Raw genomic sequence first — 15336 nt, 5'->3', positions numbered from 1 at the left:
TAATCTTGCTGAGTGTTATAATATTGTTGGGTGTTATAATCCTGCTGGGTATTTTAATCTTGTTGGGTGTTATAATCTTGTTGGGTGCTTTAATCTTGTTGGGTGTTATAATCTTGCTGGGTGTTTTAATCTTGCTAGGTGTTTTAATCTTGCTGGGTGTTTTCATCTTGTTGGGTGTTATAATCTTGCTGGGTGTTATAATCTTGTTGGGTGTTATAATGTTGCTGGGTGTCAATATTTTTCTAATCTTGTTGGGTGTTTTAATCCTGTTGGGTGTTATAATCTTGCTGGGTGTCAATATTTTTGTAATCCTGCTGGGTGTTTTAATCTTGTTGGGTGTTATAATCTTGCTGGGTGTTTTAATCTTGCTGGGTGCTTTAATCTTGTTGGGTGTTTTAATCTTGCTGGGTGTTTTAATCCTGCTGGGTGTTTTAATCTTGTTGGGTGTTATAATCTTGCTGGGTGTCCATATTTTTGTAATCTTGCTGGGTGTATTAATCCTGCTGGGTGTTTTAATCCTGCAAGGTGTTTTAAAACTGCTGGGTGTTATAATCCTGCTGGGTGTTTTAATCTTGCTGGGTGTTATAATCTTGGTGGGTGTTTTAATCTTGCTGGGTGTTTTAATCTTGCTGGGTGTTTTAATCCTGCTGGGTGTTTTAATCTTGCTGGGTGTTTTAATCCTGTTGGGTGTTATAATCTTGATGGGTGTTTTAATCTTGCTGGTTGTTATAATCTTGCTGGGTGTCCATATTTTTGTAATCCTGCTGGGTGTTTTAATCTTGTTGGGTGTTATAATCTTGCTGGGTGTTTTAATCTTGCTGGGTGCTTTAATCTAGTTGGGTGTTTTAATCTTGCTGGGTGTTTTAATCTTGCTGGGTGTTTTAATCCTGCTGGGTGTTTTAATCTTGTTAGGTGTTATAATCTTGCTGGGTGTCCATATTTTTGTAATCTTGCTGGGTGTATTAATCCTGCTGGGTGTTTTAATCCTGCTAGGTGTTTTAAAACTGCTGGGTGTTATAATCCTGCTGGGTCTTTTAATCCTGCTGGGTGTTATAATCTTGGTGGGTGTTTTAATCTTGCTGGGTGTTTTAATCTTGCTGGGTGTTTTAATCCTGCTGGGTGTTTTAATCTTGTTGGGTGTTTCAATATTGCTGGGTGTTTTAATCCTGCTGGGTGTTTTAATCTTGCTGGGTGTTTTAATCTTGCTGGGTGCTTTAATCCTGCTGGGTGTTATAATCCTGCTGGGTGTTATAATCTTTCTGGGTGTTTTAATCCTGCTGGGTGTTATAATCTTGCTGCATGTTTTAATCCTGCTGAGTGTTATAATCCTGCTGGGTGTTATAATCTTGCTGGGTGTCCATATTTTTGTAATCCGTCTGGGTGTTTTAATCTTACTGGGTGTTATAATCCTGCTGGGTGTTTTAATCCTGCTGGGTGTTATAATCTTGGTGGGTGTTTTAATTTTGTTGGGTGTTATAATCTTGCCAGGTGTCCATATTTTTTTAATCTTGCTGGGTGTTTTAATCCTGTTGGGTATTATACTCTTGCTGAGTGTTATAATCCTGCTGGGTGTTATAATCTTGCTGGGTGTCCATATTTTTGGAATCTTGCTGGGTGTTTTAATCCTGCTGGGTGTTATAATCCTGTTGGGTGGTTAATCTTGCTGGGTGTTTAATCTTGCTGGGTGTTTTAATCCTGCTGGGTATTTTAATCTTGTTGGGTGTTTTAATCTTGATGGGTGTTATAATCTTGGTGGGTGTTTTAATCTTGATGGGTGTTTTAATCTTGCTGGGTGTTTTAATCCTGCTGGGTGTTTTAATCCTACTGGCTGTTTTAATCTTGTTGGGTGCTTTAAACTTGTTGGGTGTTTTAATCTTGCTGGGTGTTTTAATCTTGTTTGGTGTTTTAATCTTGTTGGGTGTAATAATCTTGCTGGGTGTTATAATCCTGTTGGGTGTTTTAATCTTGCTGGGTGTTTAATGTTGCCGGGTGTTTTAATCTTGCTGGTTGTTATAATCTTGCTGGGTGTTATAATCTCGCTGGGTGTTATAACCTCTCTGGGTGTTATAATCCTGCTGGGTGTTTTAATCCTGCTGGGTGTGATAATCTTGCTGGGTGTTTTAATCTTGTTGGGTGTTTTAATCTTGCCGGGTGTCCACATTTTTGTAATCTTGCTGGGTGTTTTAATCCTGCTGGGTGTTATAATCCTGTTGGGTGTTTTCATCTTGGTGGGTGTTTTAATCTTGCTGGGTTCTTTAATCTAGTTGGGTGTTTTAATCCTGCTGGGTGTTTTAATCTTGCTGGGTGTTTTAATCCTGCTGGGTGTTTTAATCTTGTTGGGTGTTATAATCTTGCTGGGTGTCCATATTTTTGTAATCTTGCTGGGTGTATTAATCCTGCTGGGTGTTTTAATCCTGCTAGGTGTTTTAAAACTGCTGGGTGTTATAATCCTGCTGGGTCTTTTAATCTTGCTGGGTGTTATAATCTTGGTGGGTGTTTTAATCTTGCTGGGTGTTTTAATCTTGCTGGGTGTTTTAATCCTGCTGGGTGTTTTAATCTTGCTGGGTGTTTTAATCTTGTTGGGTGTTTCAATATTGCTGGGTGTTTTAATCCTGCTGGGTGTTTTAATCTTGCTGGGTGTTTTAATCTTGCTGGGTGTTTTAATCCTGCTGGGTGTTATAATCCTGCTGGGTGTTATAATCTTTCTGGGTGTTTTAATCCTGCTGGGTGTTATAATCTTGCTGCATGTTTTAATCCTGCTGAGTGTTATAATCCTGCTGGGTGTTATAATCTTGCTGGGTGTCCATATTTTTGTAATCCTTCTGGGTGTTTTAATCTTACTGGGTGTTATAATACTACTGCGTGTTTTAATCCTGCTGGGTGTTATAATCTTGGTCGGTGTTTTAATTTTGTTGGGTGTTATAATCTTGCCGGGTGTCCATATTTTTTTAATCTTTCTGGGTGTTTTAATCCTGCTGGGTGTTTTAATCCTACTGGCTGTTTTAATCTTGTTGGGTGCTTTAATCTTGTTGGGTGTTTTAATCTTGCTGGGTGTTTTAATCTTGTTTGGTGTTTTAATCTTGTTGGGTGTTATAATCTTGCTGGGTGTTATTATCCTGTTGGGTGTTTTAATCTTGCTGGGTGTTTAATCTTGCTGGGTGTTTTAATCTTGCTGGTTGTTATAATCTTGCTGGGTGTTATAATCTCGCTGGGTGTTATAATCTCTCTGGGTGTTATAATCCTGCTGGGTGTTTTAATCCTGCTGGGTGTTATAATCTTGCTGGGTGTTTTAATCTTGTTGGGTGTTTTAATCTTGCCGGGTGTCCACATTTTTGTAATCTTGCTGGGTGTTTTAATCCTGCTGGGTGTTATAATCCTGTTGGGTGTTTTCATCTTGCTGGGTGTTTTAATCTTGCTGGGTGCTTTAATCTAGTTGGGTGTTTTAATCTTGCTGGGTGTTTTAATCTTGCTGGGTGTTTTAATCCTGCTGGGTGTTTTAATCTTGTTGGGTGTTATAATCTTGCTGGGTGTCCATATTTTTGTAATCTTGCTGGGTGTATTAATCCTGCTGGGTGTTTTAATCCTGCTAGGTGTTTTAAAACTGCTGGGTGTTATAACCCTGCTGGGTCTTTTAATCTTGCTGGGTGTTATAATCTTGGTGGGTGTTTTAATCTTGCTGGGTGTTTTAATCTTGCTGGGTGTTTTAATCTTGCTGGGTGTTTTAATCCTGCTGGGTGTTTTAATCTTGCTGGGTGTTTTAATCTTGTTGGGTGTTTCAATATTGCTGGGTGTTTTAATCCTGCTGGGTGTTTTAATCTTGCTGGGTGTTTTAATCTTGCTGGGTGTTTTAATCCTGCTGGGTGTTATAATCCTGCTGGGTGCTATAATCTTTCTGGGTGTTTTAATCCTGCTGGGTGTTATAATCTTGCTGCATGTTTTAATCCTGCTGAGTGTTATAATCCCGCTGGGTGTTATAATCTTGCTGGGTGTCCATATTTTTGTAATCCTTCTGGGTGTTTTAATCTTACTGGGTGTTATAATCCTACTGAGTGTTTTAATCCTGCTGGGTGTTATAATCTTGGTGGGTGTTTTAATGTTGTTGGGTGTTATAATCTTGCCGGGTGTCCATATTTTTTTAATCTTGCTGGGTGTTTTAATCCTGTTGGGTATTATAATCTTGCTGTGTGTTTTAATCTTGTTGGGTGTTATAATCTTGCTGGGTGTCCATATTTTTGGAATCTTGCTGTGTGTTTTAATCCTGCTGGGTGTTATAATCCTGTTGGGTGGTTAATCTTGCTGGGTGTTTAATCTTGCTGGGTGTTTTAATCTTGCTGGGTGTTATAATCCTGTTGGGTGTCTTAATCTTGCTGGCTGTTTATTCTTGCTGGGTGTTTTAATCTTGCTGGGTGTTTTAATCTTGCTGGGTGTTATAATCTTGTTGGGTGTTTTAATCTTGTTGGGTGTTATAATCTTGCTGAGTGTCCATATTTTTGTAATCTTGCTGGGTGTATTAATCCTGCTGGGTGTATTAATTTTGATAGGTGTTTTAAAACTGCTGGGTGTTATAATCCTGCTGGGTGTTATAATCTTGCTGGGTGTCCATATTTTTGTAATCCTTCTGGGTGTTTTAATCTTACTGGCTGTTATAATCCTGCTGGGTGTTTTAATCCTGCTGGGTGTTATAATCTTGGTGGGTGTTTTAATTTTGTTGGGTGTTATAATCTTGCCGGGTGTCCATATTTTTATAATCTTGCTGGGTGTTTTAATCCTGTTGGGTATTATAATCTTGCTGGGTGTTTTAATCTTGTTGGGTGTTATAATCTAGCCGGGTGTCCATATTTTTGGAATCTTGCTGGGTGTTTTAATTCTGCTGGGTGGTATAATCCTGTTGCGTGGTTAATCTTGCTTGGTGTTTAAGCTTGCTGGGTGTTTTAATCTTGCTGGGTGTTTTAATCTTGCTGGGTGTTTTAATCTTGCTGGGTGTTTTAATCTTTAGGGTGTTTTAATCTTGTTCGGTGTTATAATCTTTGTGGGTGTTTGAATCTTGATGGCTGTTTTAATCTTGCTGGGTGTTTTAATCCTGCTGGGTGTTTTAATCCTACTGGCTGTTTTAATCTTATTGGGTGTTTTAATCTTGTTGGGTGTTTTAATCTTGCTGGGTGTTTTAATCTTGCTGCGTGTTTTAATCTTGTTTGCTGTTTTAATCTTGTTGGGTGTTATAATCTTGCTGGGTGTTATAATCCTGTTGGGTGTTTTAATCTTGCTGGGTGTTTAATCTTGCTGGGTGTTTTAATCTTGCTGGGTGTTTTAATCCTGGTGGATGTTATAATCCTGCTGGGTGTTTTAATCCTGCTGAGTGTTATAATCTTGCTGGGTGTTTTAATCTTGTTGGGTGTTATAATCTTGCCAGGTGTCCATATTTTTGTAATCTTGCTGGGTGTTTTTATCCTGTTGGGTGTTATAATCTTGCTGGGTGTTTTAATCTTGCTGGTTGTTATAATCTTGCTGGGTGTCCATATTTTTGTAATCTTGCTGGGTGTTATAATCCTGTTGAGTGTCTTAATCTTGCTGGCTATTTATTCTTGCTGGGTGTTTTAATCTTGCTGGGTGTTATAATCTTGCTGGATGTTATGATCTCGCTGGGTGTTACAATCCCGCTGGGTGTTTTATTCTTGCTGGGTGTTATAATCTTGTTGGGTGTTATAATCTTGTTGGGTGTTTTTACCTTGCTGGGTGTTTTAATCCTGTTGGGTGTGATATTCTTGCTGGGTGTTATAATCTTGCTGGGTGTTATAATCCTGCTGGGTGCTTTAATCCTGCTGGGTGTTATCATCTTGGTGGGTGTTTTAATCTTGTTGGGTGTTTAAATCTTGCCGGTTGTCCATATTTTTGTAATCTTACTGGGTGTTTTAATCCTGCTGGGTGTTATAATCCTGTTGGGTGTTTTAATCTTGCTGGGTGTTTTTATCTTGTTGGGTGTTAGAATCTTGTTGGGTGTTTTAATCTTGTTGGGTGTTTAACCTTGCTGGGTGTTTTAATCCTGTTGGGTGTTATAATCTTGCTGGGTGTTTTAACCTTGCTGGGTGTTTTAATCCTGTTGGGTGTTATAATCTTGCTGGGTGTTTTAATCCTGCTGGGTGTTTTAATCTTGCTGGGTGTTTTAATCTTGTTGGGTGTTATAATCTTGGTGGGTGTTTTAATCTTGATGGGTGTTTTAATCCTGCTGGGTGTTTTAATCCTGCTGGCTGTTTTAATCTGGTTGGGTGTTTTAATCTTGCTGGGTGTTTTAATCTTGTTGGGTGTTATAATCTTGCTGGGTGTTATAATCCTGATAGACGTTTTAATCTTGCTGGATGTTTAATCATGCTGGGTGTTTTAATCTTGCTGGGTGTTTTAATCCTGCTGGGTGTTATAATGCTGCTGGGTGTTTTAATCTTGCTGAGCGTTATAATCTTGCTGGGTGTTTTAATCTTGTTGGGTGTTATAATCTTTCCGGGTGTCCATATTTTTGTAATATTGCTGGGTGTTTTAATCCTGTTGGGTGTTATAATCTTGCTGGGTGTTTTAATCTTGCTGGTTGTTATAATCTTGCTGGGTGTCCATATTTTTGTAATCTTCCTGGGTGTTATAATCCTGTTGGTTGTTTAATCTTGCTGGGTGTTTTAATCTTGCTGGGTGTTTTAATCTTGCTGGGTGTTATAATCTTGCTGGGTGTTATAATGTTGTTGGGTGTTTTAATCCTGCTGGATGTTATAATCTTGCTGGATGTTATAATCCCGCTGGGTGTTTTATTCCTGCTGGGTGTTATAATCTTGATGGGTGTTATAATCTTGTTGGGTGTTTTAATCTTGTTTGGTGTTTTAACCTTGCTGGATGTTTTAATCCTGTTAGGTGTTTTTACCTTGCTGGGTGTTTTAATCCTGTTGGGTGTTACAATCCCGCTGGGTGTTTTATTCCTGCTGGGTGTTATAATCTTGTTGGGTGTTATAATCTTGTTGGGTGTTTTAATCTTGTTTGGTGTTTTAACCTTGCTGGGTGTTTTAATCCTGTTGGGTGTTTTTACCTTGCTGGGTGTTTTAATCCTGTTGGGTGTTATAATCTTGCTGGGTGTTATAATCTCGCTGGGTGTTATAATCCTGCTGGGTGTTTTAATCCTGCTGGGTGTTGTAATGTTGCTAGGTGTTTTAATCTTGTTGGGTGTTTTAATCTTGCCTGGTGTCCATATTTTTGTAATCTTGCTGGATGTTTTTATCCTGCTGGGTGTTATAATCCTGTTGGGTGTTTTAATCTTGCTGGGTGTTTAATCTTGCTGGGTGTTTTAATCTTGCTGGGTGTTATAATCTTGCTGGGTGTTATAATCTTTCTGGGTGTTTTAATCTTTTTGGGTGTTTTAACCTTGCTGGGTGTTATAATCCTGCTGGGTGCTTTAATCTTGTTGTGTGTTATAATGTTGCTGGGTGTTTTAATCTTGTTGGGTGTTATAATCTCGATGGGTGTTATAATCTTGCTGAGTGTTATAATCCTGCTGGGTGTTTTAATCCTGCTGGGTGTTTTAACCTTGCTGGGTGTTATAATCCTGTTGGGTGCTTTAATGTTGTTGTGTGTTATAATCTTGCTCGGTGTTTTAATCTTGTTGGTTGTTATAATCTTGCTGGGTGTTATAATCTCGCTGGGTGTTATAATCTCTCTGGGTGTTATAATCCTGCTGGGTGTTTTAATCCTGCTGGGTGTTGTAATCTTGCTGGGTGTTTTAATCTTGTTGGGTGTTTTAATCTTGCCGGGTGTCCACATTTTTGTAATCTTGCTGGGTGTTTTAATCCTGCTGGGTGTTATAATCCTGTTGGGTGTTTTCATCTTGCTGGGTGTTTAATCTTGCTGGGTGTTTTAATCTGCTGGGTGTTATAATCTTGCTGGGTGTTTTAATCTTGTTTGGTGTTTTAATCTTGTTGGCTGTTTTAGTCTTGCTGGGTGTTATAATCTTGCTGGGTGTTTTAATCCTGTTGGGTGTTATAATCTTGTTGGGTGTTTTAATCCTGTTGGGTGTTTTAATCCTGCTGGGTGTTTTAATCTTGCTCGGTGTTTTAATCTTGCTGGGTGTTTTAATCTTGCTGGGTGTTTTAATCCTGCTGGGTGTTATAATCTTGCTGAGTGTTATAATATTGTTGGGTGTTATAATCCTGCTGGGTATTTTAATCTTGTTGGGTGTTATAATCTTGTTGGGTGCTTTAATCTTGTTGGGTGTTATAATCTTGCTGGGTGTTTTAATCTTGCTAGGTGTTTTAATCTTGCTGGGTGTTTTCATCTTGTTGGGTGTTATAATCTTGCTGGGTGTTATAATCTTGTTGGGTGTTATAATGTTGCTGGGTGTCAATATTTTTCTAATCTTATTGGGTGTTTTAATCCTGTTGGGTGTTATAATCTTGCTGGGTGTCCATATTTTTGTAATCCTGCTGGGTGTTTTAATCTTGTTGGGTGTTATAATCTTGCTGGGTGTTTTAATCTTGCTGGGTGCTTTAATCTTGTTGGGTGTTTTAATCTTGCTGGGTGTTTTAATCCTGCTGGGTGTTTTAATCTTGTTGGGTGTTATAATCTTGCTGGGTGTCCATATTTTTGTAATCTTGCTGGGTGTATTAATCCTGCTGGGTGTTTTAATCCTGCAAGGTGTTTTAAAACTGCTGGGTGTTATAATCCTGCTGGGTGTTTTAATCTTGCTGGGTGTTATAATCTTGGTGGGTGTTTTAATCTTGCTGGGTGTTTTAATCTTGCTGGGTGTTTTAATCCTGCTGGGTGTTTTAATCTTGCTGGGTGTTTTAATCCTGTTGGGTGTTATAATCTTGATGGGTGTTTTAATCTTGCTGGTTGTTATAATCTTGCTGGGTGTCCATATTTTTGTAATCCTGCTGGGTGTTTTAATCTTGTTGGGTGTTATAATCTTGCTGGGTGTTTTAATCTTGCTGGGTGCTTTAATCTAGTTGGGTGTTTTAATCTTGCTGGGTGTTTTAATCTTGCTGGGTGTTTTAATCCTGCTGGGTGTTTTAATCTTGTTAGGTGTTATAATCTTGCTGGGTGTCCATATTTTTGTAATCTTGCTGGGTGTATTAATCCTGCTGGGTGTTTTAATCCTGCTAGGTGTTTTAAAACTGCTGGGTGTTATAATCCTGCTGGGTCTTTTAATCCTGCTGGGTGTTATAATCTTGCTGGGTGTTTTAATCTTGCTGGGTGTTTAATCTTGCTGGGTGTTTTAATCCTGCTGGGTATTTTAATCTTGTTGGGTGTTTTAATCTTTAGGGTGTTTTAATCTTGTTGGGTGTTATAATCTTTGTGGGTGTTTGAATCTTGATGGGTGTTTTAATCTTGCTGGGTGTTTTAATCCTGCTGGGTGTTTTAATCCTACTGGCTGTTTTAATCTTGTTGGGTGTTTTAATCTTGTTGGGTGTTTTAATCTTGCTGGGTGTTTTAATCTTGCTGGGTGTTTTAATCTTGTTTGGTGTTTTAATCTTGTTGGGTGTTATAATCTTGCTGGGTGTTATAATCCTGTTGGGTGTTTTAATCTTGCTGGGTGTTTAATCTTGCTGGGTGTTTTAATCTTGCTGGGTGTTTTAATCCTGGTGGATGTTATAATCCTGCTGGGTGTTTTAATCCTGCTGAGTGTTATAATCTTGCTGGGTGTTTTAATCTTGTTGGGTGTTATAATCTTGCCAGGTGTCCATATTTTTGTAATCTTGCTGGGTGTTTTTATCCTGTTGGGTGTTATAATCTTGCTGGGTGTTTTAATCTTGCTGGTTGTTATAATCTTGCTGGGTGTCCATATTTTTGTAATCTTGCTGGGTGTTATAATCCTGTTGAGTGTCTTAATCTTGCTGGCTATTTATTCTTGCTGGGTGTTTTAATCTTGCTGGGTGTTATAATCTTACTGGATGTTATGATCTCGCTGGGTGTTACAATCCCGCTGGGTGTTTTATTCTTGCTGGGTGTTATAATCTTGTTGGGTGTTATAATCTTGTTGGGTGTTTTTACCTTGCTGGGTGTTTTAATCCTGTTGGGTGTGATATACTTGCAGGGTGTTATAATCTTGCTGGGTGTTATAATCCTGCTGGGTGCTTTAATCCTGCTGGGTGTTTTAATCTTGCTGGGTGTTTAAATCTTGCCGGTTGTCCATATTTTTGTAATCTTGCTGGGTGTTTTAATCCTGCTGGGTGTTATAATCCTGTTGGGTGTTTTAATCTTGCTGGGTGTTTTTATCTTGTTGGGTGTTAGAATCTTGTTGGGTGTTTTAATCTTGTTGGGTGTTTAAATCTTGCCGGTTGTCCATATTTTTGTAATCTTGCTGGGTGTTTTAATCCTGCTGGGTGTTATAATCCTGTTGGGTGTTTTAATCTTGCTGGGTGTTTTTATCTTGTTGTGTGTTAGAATCTTGTTGGGTGTTTTAATCTTGTTGTGTGTTTAACCTTGCTGGGTGTTTTAATCCTGTTGGGTGTTATAATCTTGCTGGGTGTTTTAACCTTGCTGGGTGTTTTAATCCTGTTGGGTGTTATAATCTTGCTGGGTGTTTTAATCCTGCTGGGTGTTTTAATCTTGCTGGGTGTTTTAATCTTGTTGGGTGTTATAATCTTGGTGGGTGTTTTAATCTTGATGGGTGTTTTAATCCTGCTGGGTGTTTTAATCCTGCTGGCTGTTTTAATCTGGTTGGGTGTTTTAATCTTGCTGGGTGTTTTAATCTTGTTGGGTGTTATAATCTTGCTGGGTGTTATAATCCTGATAGACGTTTTAATCTTGCTGGATGTTTAATCATGCTGGGTGTTTTAATCTTGCTGGGTGTTTTAATCCTGCTGGGTGTTATAATCCTGCTGGGTGTTTTAATCTTGCTGAGCGTTATAATCTTGCTGGGTGTTTTAATCTTGTTGGGTGTTATAATCTTGCCGGGTGTCCATATTTTTGTAATATTGCTGGGTGTTTTAATCCTGTTGGGTGTTATAATCTTGCTGGGTGTTTTAATCTTGCTGGTTGTTATAATCTTGCTGGGTGTCCATATTTTTGTAATCTTCCTGGGTGTTATAATCCTGTTGGTTGTTTAATCTTGCTGGGTGTTTTAATCTTGCTGGGTGTTTTAATCTTGCTGGGTGTTATAATCTTGCTGGGTGTTATAATGTTGTTGGGTGTTTTAATCCTGCTGGATGTTATAATCTTGCTGGATGTTATAATCCCGCTGGGTGTTTTATTCCTGCTGGGTGTTATAATCTTGATGGGTGTTATAATCTTGTTGGGTGTTTTAATCTTGTTTGGTGTTTTAACCTTGCTGGGTGTTTTAATCCTGTTAGGTGTTTTTACCTTGCTGGGTGTTTTAATCCTGTTGGGTGTTACAATCCCGCTGGGTGTTTTATTCCTGCTGGGTGTTATAATCTTGTTGGGTGTTATAATCTTGTTGGGTGTTTTAATCTTGTTTGGTGTTTTAACCTTGCTGGGTGTTTTAATCCTGTTGGGTGTTTTTACCTTGCTGGGTGTTTTAATCCTGTTGGGTGTTATAATCTTGCTGGGTGTTATAATCTCGCTGGGTGTTATAATCCTGCTGGGTGTTTTAATCCTGCTGGGTGTTGTAATGTTGCTAGGTGTTTTAATCTTGTTGGGTGTTTTTTCTTGCCTGGTGTCCATATTTTTGTAATCTTGCTGGATGTTTTTATCCTGCTGGGTGTTATAATCCTGTTGGGTGTTTTAATCTTGCTGGGTGTTTAATCTTGCTGGGTGTTTTAATCTTGCTGGGTGTTATAATCTTGCTGGGTGTTATAATCTTTCTGGGTGTTTTAATCTTTTTGGGTGTTTTAACCTTGCTGGGTGTTATAATCCTGCTGGGTGCTTTAATCTTGTTGTGTGTTATAATGTTGCTGGGTGTTTTAATCTTGTTGGGTGTTATAATCTCGATGGGTGTTATAATCTTGCTGAGTGTTATAATCCTGCTGGGTGTTTTAATCCTGCTGGGTGTTTTAACCTTGCTGGGTGTTATAATCCTGTTGGGTGCTTTAATGTTGTTGTGTGTTATAATCTTGCTCGGTGTTTTAATCTTGTTGGTTGTTATAATCTTGCTGGGTGTTATAATCTCGCTGGGTGTTATAATCTCTCTGGGTGTTATAATCCTGCTGGGTGTTTTAATCCTGCTGGGTGTTGTAATCTTGCTGGGTGTTTTAATCTTGTTGGGTGTTTTAATCTTGCCGGGTGTCCACATTTTTGTAATCTTGCTGGGTGTTTTAATCCTGCTGGGTGTTATAATCCTGTTGGGTGTTTTCATCTTGCTGGGTGTTTAATCTTGCTGGGTGTTTTAATCTGCTGGGTGTTATAATCTTGCTGGGTGTTTTAATCTTGTTTGGTGTTTTAATCTTGTTGGCTGTTTTAGTCTTGCTGGGTGTTATAATCTTGCTGGGTGTTTTAATCCTGTTGGGTGTTATAATCTTGCTGGGTGTTTTTATCTTGTTGGGTGTTATAATCTTGTTGGGTGTTTTAGTCTTGCTGGGTGTTATAATCTTGCTGGGTTTTTTAATCTTGTTGGGTGTTTTAACCTTGCTGGGTGGTATAATCCTGCTGGGTGTTTTAATCTTGTTGTGTGTTATAATCTTGCTGGGTGTTTTAATCTTGTTGGGTGTTATAATCTTGCTGGGTGTTATAATCTTGCTGGGTGTTTTAATGTTGCTGGGTGTTATAATCTTGTTGGGTGTTATAATCTTGTTGGGTTTTTTTAATCTTGTTGGGTGTTTTAATCCTTCTGGGTGTTATAATCTTGCTGGGTGTTATAATCTCGCTCGGTGTTATAATCCTGCTGGGTGTTTTAATCCTGCTGGGTGTTATAATCTTGCTGGGTGTCTTAATCTTGTTGGGTGTTTTAATCTTGCCGGGTGTCCATATTTTTGTAATCTTGCTTTGTGTTTTAATCATGTTGGGTGTTATAATCTTGCTGGGTGTTTTAATCCTTAGGGTGTTTTAATCTTGTTGGGTGTTATAATCTTTGTGGGTGTTTTAATCTTGTTGGGTGTTATAATCTTGCCGGGTGTCCATATTTTTGTAATCTTGCTGGGTGTTATAATCCTGTTGTATAATCCTGTATAATCCTGTTATAATCCTGTTTTAATTTTGCTGGCTGTTTAATCTTGCTGGGTGTTTTAATCTTGCTGGGTGTGATAATCTTGTTGGGTGTTATAATCTTGTTGGGTGTTTTAATCTTGTTTGGTGTTTTAACCTTGCTGGGTGTTTTAATCCTGTTGGGTGTTTTTACCTTGCTGGGTGTTTTAATCGTGTTGGGTGTTTTAACCTTGCTGGGTGTTTTAATCTTGTTGGGTGTTTTAACCTTGCTGGGTGTTATAATCTTGCTGGGTGTTTTTATCTTGTTGGGTTTGATAATCTTGTTGGGTGTTTTAACCTTGTTGGGTGTTTTAACCTTGCTGGGTGTTATAATCTTGCTGGGTGTTTTTATCTTGCTGGGTGTTATAATCTTGCTGGGTGTTTTAATCTTGTTGGGTGTTTTAATCTTGCTGGGTGTTTTAATCTTGTTGGGTGTTTCAATATTGCTGGGTGTTTTAATCCTGCTGGGTGTTTTAATCTTGCTGGGTGTTTTAATCTTGCTGGGTGTTTTAATCCTGCTGGGTGTTATAATCCTGCTGGGTGTTATAATCTTTCTGGGTGTTTTAATCCTGCTGGGTGTTATAATCTTGCTGCATGTTTTAATCCTGCTGAGTGTTATAATCCTGCTGGGTGTTATAATCTTGCTGGGTGTCCATATTTTTGTAATCCTTCTGGGTGTTTTAATCTTACTGGGTGTTATAATCCTACTGGGTGTTTTAATCCTGCTGGGTGTTATAATCTTGGTGGGTGTTTTAATGTTGTTGGGTGTTATAATCTTGCCGGGTGTCCATATTTTTTTAATCTTGCTGGGTGTTTTAATCCTGTTGGGTATTATAATCTTGCTGTGTGTTTTAATCTTGTTGGGTGTTATAATCTTGCTGGGTGTCCATATTTTTGGAATCTTGCTGGGTGTTTTAATCCTGCTGGGTGTTATAATCCTGTTGGGTGGTTAATCTTGCTGGGTGTTTAATCTTGCTGGGTGTTTTAATCTTGCTGGGTGTTATAATCCTGTTGGGTGTCTTAATCTTGCTGGCTGTTTATTCTTGCTGGGTGTTTTAATCTTGCTGGGTGTTTTAATCTTGCTGGGTGTTATAATCTTGTTGGGTGTTTTAATCTTGTTGGGTGTTATAATCTTGCTGAGTGTCCATATTTTTGTAATCTTGCTGGGTGTATTAATCCTGCTGGGTGTATTAATTTTGATAGGTGTTTTAAAACTGCTGGGTGTTATAATCCTGCTGGGTGTTATAATCTTGCTGGGTGTCCATATTTTTGTAATCCTTCTGGGTGTTTTAATCTTACTGGGTGTTATAATCCTGCTGGGTGTTTTAATCCTGCTGGGTGTTATAATCTTGGTGGGTGTTTTAATTTTGTTGGGTGTTATAATCTTGCCAGGTGTCCATATTTTTATAATCTTGCTGGGTGTTTTAATCCTGTTGGGTATTATAATCTTGCTGGGTGTTTTAATCTTGTTGGGTGTTATAATCTTGCCGGGTGTCCATATTTTTGGAATCTTGCTGGGTGTTTTAATTCTGCTGGGTGGTATAATCCTGTTGCATGGTTAATCTTGCTTGGTGTTTAAGCTTGCTGGGTGTTTTAATCTTGCTGGGTGTTTTAATCTTGCTGGGTGTTTTAATCTTTAGGGTGTTTTAATCTTGTTGGGTGTTATAATCTTTGTGGGTGTTTGAATCTTGATGGGTGTTTTAATCTTGCTGGGTGTTTTAATCCTGCTGGGTGTTTTAATCCTACTGGCTGTTTTAATCTTGTTGGATGTTTTAATCTTGTTGGGTGTTTTAATCTTGCTGGGTGTTTTAATCTTGCTGGGTGTTTTAATCTTGTTTGGTGTTTTAATCTTGTTGGGTGTTATAATCTTGCTGGGTGTTATAATCCTGTTGGGTGTTTTAATCTTGCTGGGTGTTTAATCTTGCTGGGTGTTTTAATCTTGCTGGGTGTTTTAATCCTGGTGGATGTTATAATCCTGCTGGGTGTTTTAATCCTGCTGAGTGTTATAATCTTGCTGGGTGTTTTAATCTTGTTGGGTGTTATAATCTTGCCAGGTGTCCATATTTTTGTAATCTTGCTGGGTGTTTTTATCCTGTTGGGTGTTATAATCTTGCTGGGTGTTTTAATCTTGCTGGTTGTTATAATCTTGCTGGGTGTCCATATTTTTGTAATCTTGCTGGGTGTTATAATCCTGTTGAGTGTCTTAATCTTGCTGGCTATTTATTCTTGCTG

The sequence above is a fragment of the Eptatretus burgeri genome, chromosome 6, assembly GCF_056783735.1.
Source record: "Eptatretus burgeri isolate ZD-2024b chromosome 6, Ebu_testis_v1, whole genome shotgun sequence".
NCBI lineage: Eukaryota > Metazoa > Chordata > Myxini > Myxiniformes > Myxinidae > Eptatretus > Eptatretus burgeri.
The sequence above is the reverse complement of the archived record's forward strand: the minus strand, read 5'-3'. Positions refer to the sequence as shown.